At 39.2% G+C, this 12,675-nt stretch overlaps 1 protein-coding gene and 1 non-coding gene across 5 annotated transcripts in view; one reads left to right on the top strand and one right to left on the bottom strand.

The window, feature by feature from the left end:
- NUP210L (nucleoporin 210 like) overlaps nt 1-12,675 on the top strand; it is an 85,265-nt gene that overhangs the window by 12,330 nt on the left and 60,260 nt on the right. The window lies entirely within an intron of this gene.
- LOC138431323 (U6 spliceosomal RNA) lies at nt 12,296-12,404 on the bottom strand. The gene has a single exon (XR_011253616.1). It is a non-coding gene; the product is annotated as a U6 spliceosomal RNA (small nuclear RNA).

Here is a 12,675-nt window from a genome sequence, read left to right as displayed (position 1 = left end):
GCCCAGTTACTTCATTCTTTCCAGAGCTGTTAGAAATTGCCCTCAGTTTTTCCCCGGTAGCACATTGGACACCTTCTGACCTGGGGGTGGTGGCTCATTGTCTGGTGTCATATCTTTTGCCTTTTCATACTGTTCATGGGGTTCTCATGGCAAGAATACTGGAGTGGTTTGCTATTCCCTCCTCCAATGGACCATGTTTTGTCAGAAGTCTTCACCAAAACCCGCTCGTCTTGGGTGGCCCTACGTGGCATGGCTCATGACTTCACTGAGTTATGCAAGCCCCTTTGCCATGACAAGGCTATGATCCATGAAGGGGTGGATCTCCAGGGAAGTCCCTTAACTTCTTAACTCCTTAACCCAGGTCTCGCACATTGCAGGCAGACTCTTTACCAACTGAGCCATCACGGAAGCCTTCTTACCACAGTTTTATAGAAGCCTCTGTGACAGAGATCACAATCTGGTGGCCTGCAGACTATCTTGATTTGTAATCTTGTTTTTTATTTAGGTGTGTAAGTTTCGAAATTTAAAATAAAATCTGGAAGTTCAAAATAAAACTACTTCCCTGGTGGTTCAGTGGTTAAGAATCCACCTGCCAGTGCAAGGGACATGGGTTTGATCCCTGGTCTGGGAAGATCCCACATGTTATGGAGCAACTAAGCCTGTGCTCCACACCTACTGAGCCCATGAGCTGTAAGTACTGAAGCCTGAATTCTCTAGAGCCCATGCTCCACAACAAGAGAAGCCATTGCGATGAGAAACCCATGCACTGCAGTGAAGAGTAGCTCCTGCCAGTTGCAACTAGAGAAAGATTGTGCACAGCAGTGAAGACCCAGCACCGCCAAAAATAAATAATTTTTTTAAAAGAAAGAAAAAATGCCCTTAAGATAAATCCAAATTGTTGAGTGTATCACTATATCATTTTAAGAATTACTGAATAAAAATAATTGGTGAATAATATTCCATTGTATAGATGTACTGGATTTTAACTATTCACCTACTAAGGGTGATTTGGGTTGTTTCTATTATTTGGCAGTTATAAGTAAAGCTGCTCTAAAGATTCTTGTGGGCTTCCCAGGTGGCTCAGTGGTAAAGAATCTGCCTGCAGTGCAAGAGATGAGGGTTCAGTCCCTGGGTTGAGAAGATCCCCTGGAGACGGAAATGGCATCCCGCTACAGTATTCTTGCCTGGAAAATCCCATGGACAGAGGAGCCTGGAGGGCTATAATCCATGGGATCGCAAAAGAGTCAGACACAACTTAGCAACTAAAACAACAACATTGTTGTATAGATTTTGCTGTGAATATGTTGTTATGTCTCTGGGATAAAATGCTGAAGAGTGGAGACTTCCCTGTGGTACAGTGGAGAAGAATCTGCCTGCCAGTGTAGGGAACACGGGTTCAACCCCTGGTCTAGGAAGATTCCATATGCTGTGGAGCAACTATGCCCGTGTGCCACAACTACTGAGCCCATGCTCTAGAGCTCACAACCTGCAAATCCTGTGTTCCAAAACAAAAGAAGCCACTGCAAGGAGAGGTCTGCACATGACAATTAGAAAGCTCCTGCTCACCCCAACTAGAGAAAGCCTACATGCAGTGATGAAGATCCAGCACAGCCAAAAAAAAAAAAAATTAATTAATAAAGAAAAAATGCTTGAGTGCAATTTTTGGGTCATATAGTAGCTACATGTTAAGTTTTATAAGAAATTGACAAACTATTTTTCTAAAATGGCTGTATTATTTTATTTTATATCCCCACCAATGATCTATGAGATACCATTAATAATTTTTAATGTTTCTTCTTTTTACTCATAGTCATTTCAAGTTCTCTATTTCAGTTCAGTTCAATTCAGTGTCTCAGTCGTGTCCGACTCTGCAACCCCATGGACTGCAGCACGCCAGGCTTCCCTGTCTATCAACAATTCCCTGAGCTTACTCAAACTCATGCCTGTTGAGTCAGTGATGCCATCCAACCATCTCATCCACTGTTGTCCCCTTCTACTCCTGCCTGCAATCATTCCCCACATCAGGGTCTTTTCCAATGAGTTAGTTCTTTGTAACAGGTGGCCAAAGTATTGGAGTTTCAGCTTCATCAGTCCTTCCAATGAATATTCAGGACTGATTTCCTTTAGGATGGACTGCTTGGATCTCCTTGCTTTCCAAGGGATTCTCAAGAGTCTTCTCCCACACCACAGTTAAAAGCATCAACTCTTCAGTGCTCCGCTTTCTTTATAGTCCAACTCTGACATCCATACATGATTGCTGGAAAAACCATAGCCTTGATGGACCTTTGTTAGCAAAGTAATGTCTCTGCTTTTTAATATGCTGTCTAGGTTGGTCATAACTTTTCTTCCAAAGAGCAAGAGTCTTTTAATTTCATGGCCGCAGTCACCATCTGCAGTCATTTTGGAGCTCAAAAATATAAAGTCTCTCACTGTTTCCACTGCTTCCCCATCTATTTGCCATGAAGTGATGGGACCAGATGCCATGATCTTCCTTTTCTGAATGTTGAGTTTTAAGCCAACTTTTTCACTCTCCTCTTTCACTTTCATCAAGAGGCTTTTTAGTTCCTCTTCACTTTCTGCCATAAGGGTGGTGTCATCTGCATATCTGAGGTTATTGATATTTCTCCCGGCAATCTTGATTCCAGCTTGTGATTCTTCCAGCCCAGCGTTTCTCATGATGTATCCTGCATGTAAGTTAAATAAGCAGGGTGACAATATACAGCCTTGATGGACTCCTTTCCCTATTTGGAACCAATCTGTTGTTCCATGTCCAGTTCTAACTGTTGCTTCCTGATCTGCATATAGGTTTCTCAAGAGGCAGGTCAGGTGGTCTGGTATTCCCATATCTTTCAGAATTTTCCACAGTTTATTGTGATCTACACAATCAAAGGCTTTGGCATAATCAATAAAGCAGAAATAGATGTTTTTCTGGAACTCTCTTGCTTTTTCGACGATCCAGCAGATGTTGGCAATTTGATCTCTGGTTACTCTGCCTTTTCTAAAACCATCTTGAACATCTGGAAGTTCACGGTTCATGTACTGCTGAAGCCTGGCTTGGGGAATTTTGAGCATTACTTTACTAGTGTGTGAGATGAGTGCAATTGTGCGGTAGTTTGAGCATTCTTTGGCATTGCCTTTCTTTGGGACTGGAATGAAAACTGACCTTTTCCAGTCCTGTGGCCACTGCCGAGTTTTCCAAATTTGCTGGTATATTGAGTGCAGCACTTTCACAGCATCATCTTTTAGGATTTGAAACAGCTCAACTGGAATTTCATCACCTCCACTAGTTTTGTTTGTAGTGATGCTTCCTAAGTTCCACTTGACTTTGCATTCCAGAATTCTGGCTCTAGATCACACCATCATGATTATCTGGATCATGAAGATCTTTTTCGTATAGTTCTTTTGTGTATTCTTGCCACCTCTTCTTAATATCTTCTGTTTCTGTTAAGTCCATACCATTTCTGTCCTTTCTTGTGCCCATCTTTGCATGAAATGTTCCCTTGGTATCTCAGATTTTCTTGAAGAGATCTCTAGTCTTTCCTATTCTGATGTTTTCCTCAATTTCTTTGCACTGATCTCTGAGGAAGGCTTTCTTATCTCTTCTTGCTATTCTTTGGAACTCTGCATTCAAATGGGTATATCTTTCCTTTCCTCCTTTGCCTTTCACTTCTCTTCTTTTTCACAGCTGTTTGTAAGGCCTCCTCAGACAACCATTTTGCCTTCTTGCATTTCTTTTCCTTGGGGGTGGTCTTGATTACTGCCTTCTGTACAATATCACGAACCTCTGTCCATAGTTCATCAGGCATTCTGTCTATCAGATCTAATCTCTTGAATCGGTTTGTCACTTCCACTGAATAATCGTAAGGGATTTGATTCAAGTTATACTGAATGGTCTAGCGGTTTTCCCTACTTTCTGTAATTAAAGTGTGAATTTGGCAGTAAGGAGTTCATGATCTGAGCCACAGTCAGCTCCCGGTCTTGTTTTTGCTGACTGTATAGCACTTCTCCATTTTTGGCTGCAAAGAATATAATCAATCTAATTTTGTTATTGACCATCTGGTGATCAAGTTCTCTATTTAGTTATTATATAATTTTTTGGCAGGGGAGGGGGGCTGCACCACATGGCTTGTGGGATCTTAGTTCTGTGACTTGGTATCAAACCCATGTCCCCTGCAGTGGAAGCATGGAATCTTAACTGCTGGGCCACCAGGGACGTCTTAGTACCATATTGTTTTGTTTACTGTAGTTTTGTAGTATAGTCTGACAACAGGGAGTGTGATACCTCTAGCTTTGTTCTTTATTCTCAACATACTTTGGTTATTAGGGGTAGTTTGTGGTTCCAAATAAATTTTAGGATTGTTTATTCTAGTCTCTTGGAAAATATCATGGGTGTTTTGATAGGGATTCCATTAAAACTATACATTGCTTTTGGTAGTATTGACATTTTAATAATATTAATTGTTCCAATCCATGAACCTGGGATATCTTTCCATTTCTTCGTATTGCCTTCAGTTGTTTGCACCAGTGTTATGGTATTTTCAGAGTATAAGTTTTTCACCTCTTTGGAGTTGTTTATTTTATTCTTTTTGATGCAGTTGTAAATGGGGTTGTTTTCTTGTTTTCTCTCTCTGATAGTTCATTATTAGTGTATAGAAAAGCAACAAATTTCTGTATATAAATCTTGTATCCTGCAACTTGACTAGATGCACTTAATAGATCTAATAGTGTTTTTTTTTTTTCTAATAGTGTTTTGATGGGGACTTTGGGGTTTTGTATTGTGCCAGCGCTATTTGTCAAAGAGACTCATCCCACTTATTGTATGCTCTTGGCATCCTTGTCAAATCCAGTTAAACTAGAGATGTCACCTTATTTCTGTACTCTCAATTTTATTCCATTGGTCTATGTGTCTGTCCTTTTGCAGTACCACACTGCTTTGATCACTGTAGCTTTGAATTGTGTTTTGAAATGGGAAATGTAAAGTCTTCTAACAGTTCTTTTTCAAGATTGTTTTGGCCATTCAAGATCTCTTAGAATTCCATATCAATTTTAGGATGGGCTTTTCCATTTTTTCCAAAAAGGCCCTTGGGATTTTGATAGCAATTACGTTGAATTAGTAAATCACTTTGGAGATTGTTGTCATCTTAACAATGTTCAGTTCAGTTCAGTTCAGTCACTCAGTTGTGTCCAACTCTTTGCGACCCCATGAATCACAGCACACCAGGCCTCCCTGTCCATCACCAACTCCCGGAGTTCACTCAGACTCACATCCATCAAGTCGGTGATGCCATCCAGCCATCTCATCCTCTGTCGTCCCCTTCTCCTCCTGCCCCCAATCCCTCCCAGCATCAGAGTCTTTTCCAATGAGTCAGCTCTTCGCATGAGGTGGCCAAAGTACTGGAGCTTCAACTTTAGCATCATTCCTTCCAAAGAACACCCAGGGCTAATCTCCTTTAGAATGGACTGGTTGGATTTCCTTGCAGTCCAAGGGACTCTCAAGAGTCTTCTCCAACACCACAGTTCAAAAGCATCAATTCTTTGGCGCTCAGCCTTCTTCACAGTCCAACTCTCACATCCATACATGACCACTGGAAAAATCATAGCCTTGACTAGATGGACCTTAGTCGGCAAAGTAATGTCTCTGCTTTTGAATATGCTATTTAGGTTGGTCATAACTTTTCTTCCAAGGAGTAAGCGTCTTTTAATTTCATGGCTGCAATCACCATCTGCAGTCATTTTGGAGCCCCCCAAAATAAAGTCTGACACTGTTTCTACTGTTTCCTCATCTATTTCCCATGAAGTGATGGGACCAGATGCCATGATCTTCGTTTTCTGAATGTTGAGCTTTAAGCCAACCTTTTCACTCTCCACTTTCACTTTCATCAAGAGGCTTTTTAGTTCCTCTTCACTTTCTGCCATAAGGGTGGTGTCATCTGCATATCTGAGGTTATTGATATTTCTCCCGGCAATCTTGATTCCAGCTTGTGATTCTTCCAGCCCAGCGTTTCTCATGATGTATCCTGCATGTAAGTTAAATAAGCAGGGTGACAATATACAGCCTTGATGGACTCCTTTCCCTATTTGGAACCAATCTGTTGTTCCATGTCCAGTTCTAACTGTTGCTTCCTGATCTGCATATAGGTTTCTCAAGAGGCAGGTCAGGTGGTCTGGTATTCCCATATCTTTCAGAATTTTCCACAGTTTATTGTGATCTACACAATCAAAGGCTTTGGCATAATCAATAAAGCAGAAATAGATGTTTTTCTGGAACTCTCTTGCTTTTTCGACGATCCAGCAGATGTTGGCAATTTGATCTCTGGTTACTCTGCCTTTTCTAAAACCATCTTGAACATCTGGAAGTTCACGGTTCATGTACTGCTGAAGCCTGGCTTGGGGAATTTTGAGCATTACTCTACTAGTGTGTGAGATGAGTGCAATTGTGCGGTAGTTTGAGCATTCTTTGGCATTGCCTTTCTTTGGGACTGGAATGAAAACTGACCTTTTCCAGTCCTGTGGCCACTGCCGAGTTTTCCAAATTTGCTGGTATATTGAGTGCAGCACTTTCACAGCATCATCTTTTAGGATTTGAAATAGCTCAACTGGAATTCCATCACCTCCACTAGCTTTGTTCATAGTGATGCTTTCTTTCTAAGGCCCATTTGACTTTACATTCCAGGATGTCTGGCTCTAGGTAAGTGATCATACCATCGTGGTTATCTTGGTCATGAAGATCTGTTTTGTACAGTTCTTCTGTGTATTCTTGCCACCTCTTCTTAATATCTTCTGCTTCTGTTAGGTCCATACCATTTCTGTCCTTTATCGAGCCCATCTTTGCAATGTTAGGTCTTCCAATTCGTGAACATGGAATGTTTTTCCATTTATTCAGGCTGTCTTTAATTTATTCAAGCAATATTTTGTAGTTTTCAATGTATAAGTACTGCACCTCCAAGGTTGAGTTTATTTTGAGTAGTTTATTCTTTTTTGATACTATTGTAATGAATTTTTTCCCTTACTTTATCTTTCTAGTTTGTTTATTGAAAATGTATATAAGTACAACTGATATTTGTATGTAGATCTGGTATGCTGCAAATTTGCTGAATTATTTTATTGGCTCTAGTAGTTCTTCTGGATTTTACAGGATATTTCATATATAATATATTCAAGAGTTGGTGATGGACAGGGAGGCCTGGCATGCTGCAGTCCATGGGGTTGCAAGGAGTAAGACGTGACTGAGCGACTGAACTGAACTGAACCTGTGAATAGTGGTAATTTTGTCCTCCATTTCCCATTTTGGTACCTTTTACTTTATTTTCTTGCCTAATTTCTCTGGCTAGAACTTATAGTACAATATTGAATAGAAGTGGCAATAGTGGGCCTCCTTATCTTGTTTTTGATCTTAGAGCAAAAACTTTCATTCTTTCACCACTAAGTAAGATGTTAGCTGTGGAGCTTCCATATGTGGCCCTTATCATATTGAAGATGGTTTTTTTTACCCCTAATTGTTGACTGTTTTTACTGTGAAAAGGCTTTGGATTTTTCTCAAATATTTTTAAGCATTTTTTTCTTTCATTCTACTAATATGTATATTACAGTAACTGACTTATATATATTGACTGCCTTTGAATTACTAGAAAATTCCCACTTGACCATGGTGTATAATCCTATTAATATGCTGCTGGATTTGGTTTGCCAGTGTTCTCTTAAGGAGTTTTGTATTTATATTCGACCATGGGTTCACTAAGAGTCGGACACGACTGAGCGACCTCACTGTCACTTTTCACTTTCATGCATTGGAGAAGGAAATGGCAACCCACTCCAGGGTTTTTGCCTTGAGAATCCCAGGGACAGGGGAGCCTGGTGGGCTTCTGTCTATGGGGTCGCACAGAGTCGGACACGACTGAGGTGACTTAGCAGCAGCAGCAGCATGGAGGGACAGGTTCTTGGAGTTTCTTGCTTTGCCACTGTTGCAGACATCTCCTCCCTGCTGATATTTTTTATTAGGATTTATGAACATAACACTTTTTCCACTTATTTAGGACTTTGAATTTTTCTTTCAGCAATATCTTGTAGTTTTCATCATACAGGTCTTGAAGATATTTTATTACATTTGTACTTATTTTATGTTTTAAGCCCTATATATATATTTAAATTTTCTCCTAATTCATCATGCTAATATATATAAATACAGTGGGTTTTTAAAAATCATTTTAAAAATGTATTGATTTTTGGTTGTGCTGAGTCTTTGTTGCTGCGGGGGCTTTTCTGTAGTTGTAGTGAGTGGGGGGCTACTTTTCATTGAATTGCGCAGGCTTCTTATTGCAGTGGCTTCTTTTGTTGTGGAGCACAGGCTCCAGGGCACTGAGCTTCAGTAGTTGTGGCACATGGGCTAAACAGTTGCAGTTCCCTTGCTCTAGACCACAGGCTCAATAGCTGTGGCCAACGGGTTAGGTTGCTCCCCGGCATGTGGGATCTTCCTGGATCAGGGATCGAACTGGAGTCTCCTGCATTGGTGGGCAGATTCTTTACTGCTGAGCCACCAGGAAAGCCCATAAATACAGTGTTTTTGTATGTTACCTTGAATCTTGAAAGCTTGCTGAGTTGACTTTTCTATTACTTCTTGTAGATTCCTTAGGAAGTGCTACATATATAATTAGGTTATATGTGAATAAAGAGTTAACTCTTTTCATTATAATAAATGTGCCTTTTCTTTCTCTTGCCTCATTGCACTGACTAGGACCTCTACTACAATATTGAATAGAAGTGTAAAGTGGATATATTTGCCTTATTTCTGACCTTAAAGTGGAAAATATTCACCCTTTCACCATTCAGTATGATGTTGACTATAGATTTTGTGTAGATGCTCATCTTTAGGTTGAACAAGTTCCTTTTTATTCCTAATTTATTGAGAATTTTCATCATGAATTGGTGCTGCATTTTATCAATGCTCTTCTACATCTATTGATAAAATGAATATAATTTTTCTTTTTTAGTCTTTTAAATATGATGAATTAGTCACATTGATTTTCTAGTATTAAACAAATCTTGCATTCTCAGGATAAACCTCACTTGATTATGATTTGTTATCTTCACACATAGCAGGATTTAATTTGCTAAAATTCTGTTAATGACTTTTGTATGTATGTTTTTGAGGGCCTATAACTTTTTTTCCTTCTTTGGTTTTAGTTGTAATGTCTTTGTCAGGTTTTGATGTGAGGATAATATTGGCTTTATAAAATGAGCTGGAAAGTATTCTTTTCTATTTTCTGGAAGAGTTCTGTAGAACTAGTGTTACTTCTTCCTCAAATATTTGGTAGAATTCACACTGAAACTATTTGAGCTTGGAACTTTTTAAAATGGTAAGTCTTTTATTATTATGGTGCTAAAATATACATAACATAAATTTTACAATTTTAACCATTTTTAAGCATACAGTTCAGTGACATTAAGTGTATTAATGGTGTGTACCAATACCACCATCTATCTTTAGAACTTTATAATCTTTCCAGACTGATTCTCTCTTCCCTTAAAAAATACCCACCCCTGTTCCTCCTATCTTCTATTCCCTGGTAACTACATTCTATTTCCTGTCTCTGTTAATTTGATTAATCTAGTTATGTCATATAAATGGCATCATACAAGGAATTCCCTGGCAGTCCACTGGTTATTACTCCATGCCTTCACTGCTGAGCATGTGGGTTCAATCTCTGGTGAGGGAACTGAGATCCCACAAGCCTTGTGGCATGGCCAAAAAAAAAAAAAAAAAAGTGGAATAATATATTTGTCCTTTGTGTTTTTTTTACTTATTTCACTTAGCATGTCTTTAGGGTTAATCCATGTTGTACCCTGACATAATTTCATTTCTTTTTAAGGCTGAATAATATTCTATTGAATGGATATACTGCATTTTGTTTGTTATTTATCCATTGACAGACACTTGGGTTGTTTCTGCCTTTTGTCTATTGTAAATAATGCTGCTGTGAACATGGGTATACAAATACTTTGTCAAATCTTTACTTTCAGTTCTTTTATGTATATACCCAAAATTCGAATTGCTGGAGTATATGGCAATTCTATGTTTAACTTTTTGAGGAACTGTCATACTGTTTTCCACAGTGACTGTCATTTTATATTCCAGCAGCAATGCACAAGGATTCTGATATCTCCACATCCTAACCAACACTTATTATTTTCTATTTTTGATAACTGCCATTCTAATGGGTATGAAGTGCTATCTCACTGTGATTTTAGTTTCCATTCCTCTAACAATTGGTATATGAGAGGTTTTAAAACTATGAATTCAATTTTTTAAATGGATATACAGCTATTCAGGTTATTTACTTCTTCTTTTATTTATTTTTGGCTGTTCTGGGTTTTCCTGGCTGCATGTGGGCTTTCTCTAGTTGCAGAGAGAGGGGGAAACTCTTGCTCGTGGCATGCAGGTTTCTCACTGTGGTGGATTCTCTTATTACAGAGCACGGGCTCCAACTGCACAGGCTTCTGTAGTTGTAGTGCATGGGCTGATTAGGTGTGACTTGAGGGTACAGAGTGCTGGCTCACTAGTTATGACACACAGGCTTAGTTGCCACACAGCGTGCAGGATCTTTCCAGAGCAGGGATTGAACTCATGTCCCCTGCATTGGCAGGTGTGTTCTCAACCACTGTGCCATCAGGGAAGCCCCTATTTATTTCTTCTTGAGTGAAACTTGGTAATTTGTATGTGAAGTAACTTGTGTTTAGTCTAAATTGTTGAATTTATCACATAAAGTTGTTGCCAACATTGCCTTATTAATTTGTATCTGTAGTATCTGTAGTGATGTTATCTCTTTCATTCCAGATATTGGTGTGCATGTGTATGTGTGCACTAAGTTGCTTCAGTTATGTCTAACTCTTCATGACTCTATGAACTGTAGCCCGCCAGGTTTCTCTGTCCGTGGGATTCTCCAGGCAAGAATATTGGAGTGGATTGTCATTTCCTTCTCCATGGGATCTTCCCAAGCCAGGGATCGAACCAGTGTCTCATATCTCCTGCATTGACAGGTTCTTTACCACTCACGCCGCCTGGGAAGCCCCCCAGATATCGATCATTTATGTTTCTATTGTTTCAATTCTTTACCTGTTTTTTCTTTTATTGATTCATGCTTTTTTCTTTGTTATTCTATTTCTTCTCCTTACTTTGGATCAAATTTGCTTAAGTTCCTTATTATTGAAGAATCTTATGGTAGATCACTGGTTTTACATCTCTTTTCTAATATAAGCACGTCTACTACACTCTATTGGTCATAGAAACCATTTTAATACAACGAAGAGGGAACTACACAAGGGTGTGAATACCACAGGGTGGGATCTGTGGAGGCCATCTTGGAGTCTGGGTTCTCCAAGTTGATTCTGACTTCTCTATTATTAGGTTTATTTTATTTTTTTTATTATTAGGTTTAATGTCATTACTGATCCTGTTTCTTTTTTTTTTCTTTTTTTTTTGAGGGTCTTTAAATTCTTTATTTTATTTTATTTTTTTTAAATTTTAAAATCTTTAATTCTTACATGCGTTCCCAAACATGAACCCCCCTCCCACCTCCCTCCCCATAACATCTCTCTGGGTCATCCCATGCACCAGCCCCAAGCATGCTGTATCCTGGGTCAGACTTAGACTGGCGATTCGATTCTTACATGATAGTATACATATTAGAATGCCATTCTCCCAAATCATCCCACCCTCTCCCTCTCCCTCTCCCTCTGAGTCCAAAAGTCCATTATACACATCTGTGTCTTTTTTGCTGTCTTGCATATAGGGTCGTCATTGCCATCTTTATAAATTCCATATATATGTGTTAGTATACTGTATTGGTGTTTTTCTTTCTGGCTTACTTCACTCTGTATAATCGGCTCCAGTTTCATCCATCCCATCAGAACTGATTCAAATGAATTCTTTTTAACGGCTGAGTAATACTCCATTGTGTATATGTACCACAGCTTTCTTATCCATTCATCTGCTGATGGACATCTAGGTTGTTTCCATGTCCTGGCTATTATAAACAATGCTGCGATGAACATTGGGGTACATGTGTCTCTTTCAATTCTGGTTTCCTCGGTGTGTATGCCTAGCAGTGGGATTGCTGGGTCATAAGGTAGTTCTATTTGCAATTTTTTAAGGAATCTCCACACTGTTCTCCATAGTGGCTGTACTAGTTTGCATTCCCACCAACAGTGTAGGAGGGTTCCCTTTTCTCCACACCCTCTCCAGCATTTATTGCTTGCAGATTTTTGGATCACAGCCATTCTGACTGGTGTGAAGTGGTACAAAAATATGGAACACTTCACGAATTTGCGTGTCATCCTTGCGCAGGGGCCATGCTAATCTTCTCTGTATTGTTCCAATTTTAGTATACTGATCCTGTTTCTTGTGATAAAATGTGAGCACTAATAGTCTATGGTGTGCAATAGCAAAACAGCTACTTAGAAGTATTACCTGTAGACACTACAGTTAAATGCATATAGAAGACAAGCCTTTTGGTAACCAGGTAGTTGCTGCCATAAAACATGTTAGTGAAAGTCTTGGATATAATAGGGTTTATTAATTGTTGTTTCTAAGTATGCTGGACAATGTTGGGAAAGAAAATGGTTAGATCAGGACTTTGAATTCTCAAGTCAAGATCCACCTAAGGAATCTATTAGGTTGAT

Source organism: Ovis canadensis, chromosome 1 (genome assembly GCF_042477335.2).
Source record: "Ovis canadensis isolate MfBH-ARS-UI-01 breed Bighorn chromosome 1, ARS-UI_OviCan_v2, whole genome shotgun sequence".
In the NCBI taxonomy this organism is placed as follows: Eukaryota; Metazoa; Chordata; class Mammalia; order Artiodactyla; family Bovidae; genus Ovis; species Ovis canadensis.
The sequence above is the reverse complement of the archived record's forward strand: the minus strand, read 5'-3'. Positions and strand labels throughout refer to the sequence as shown.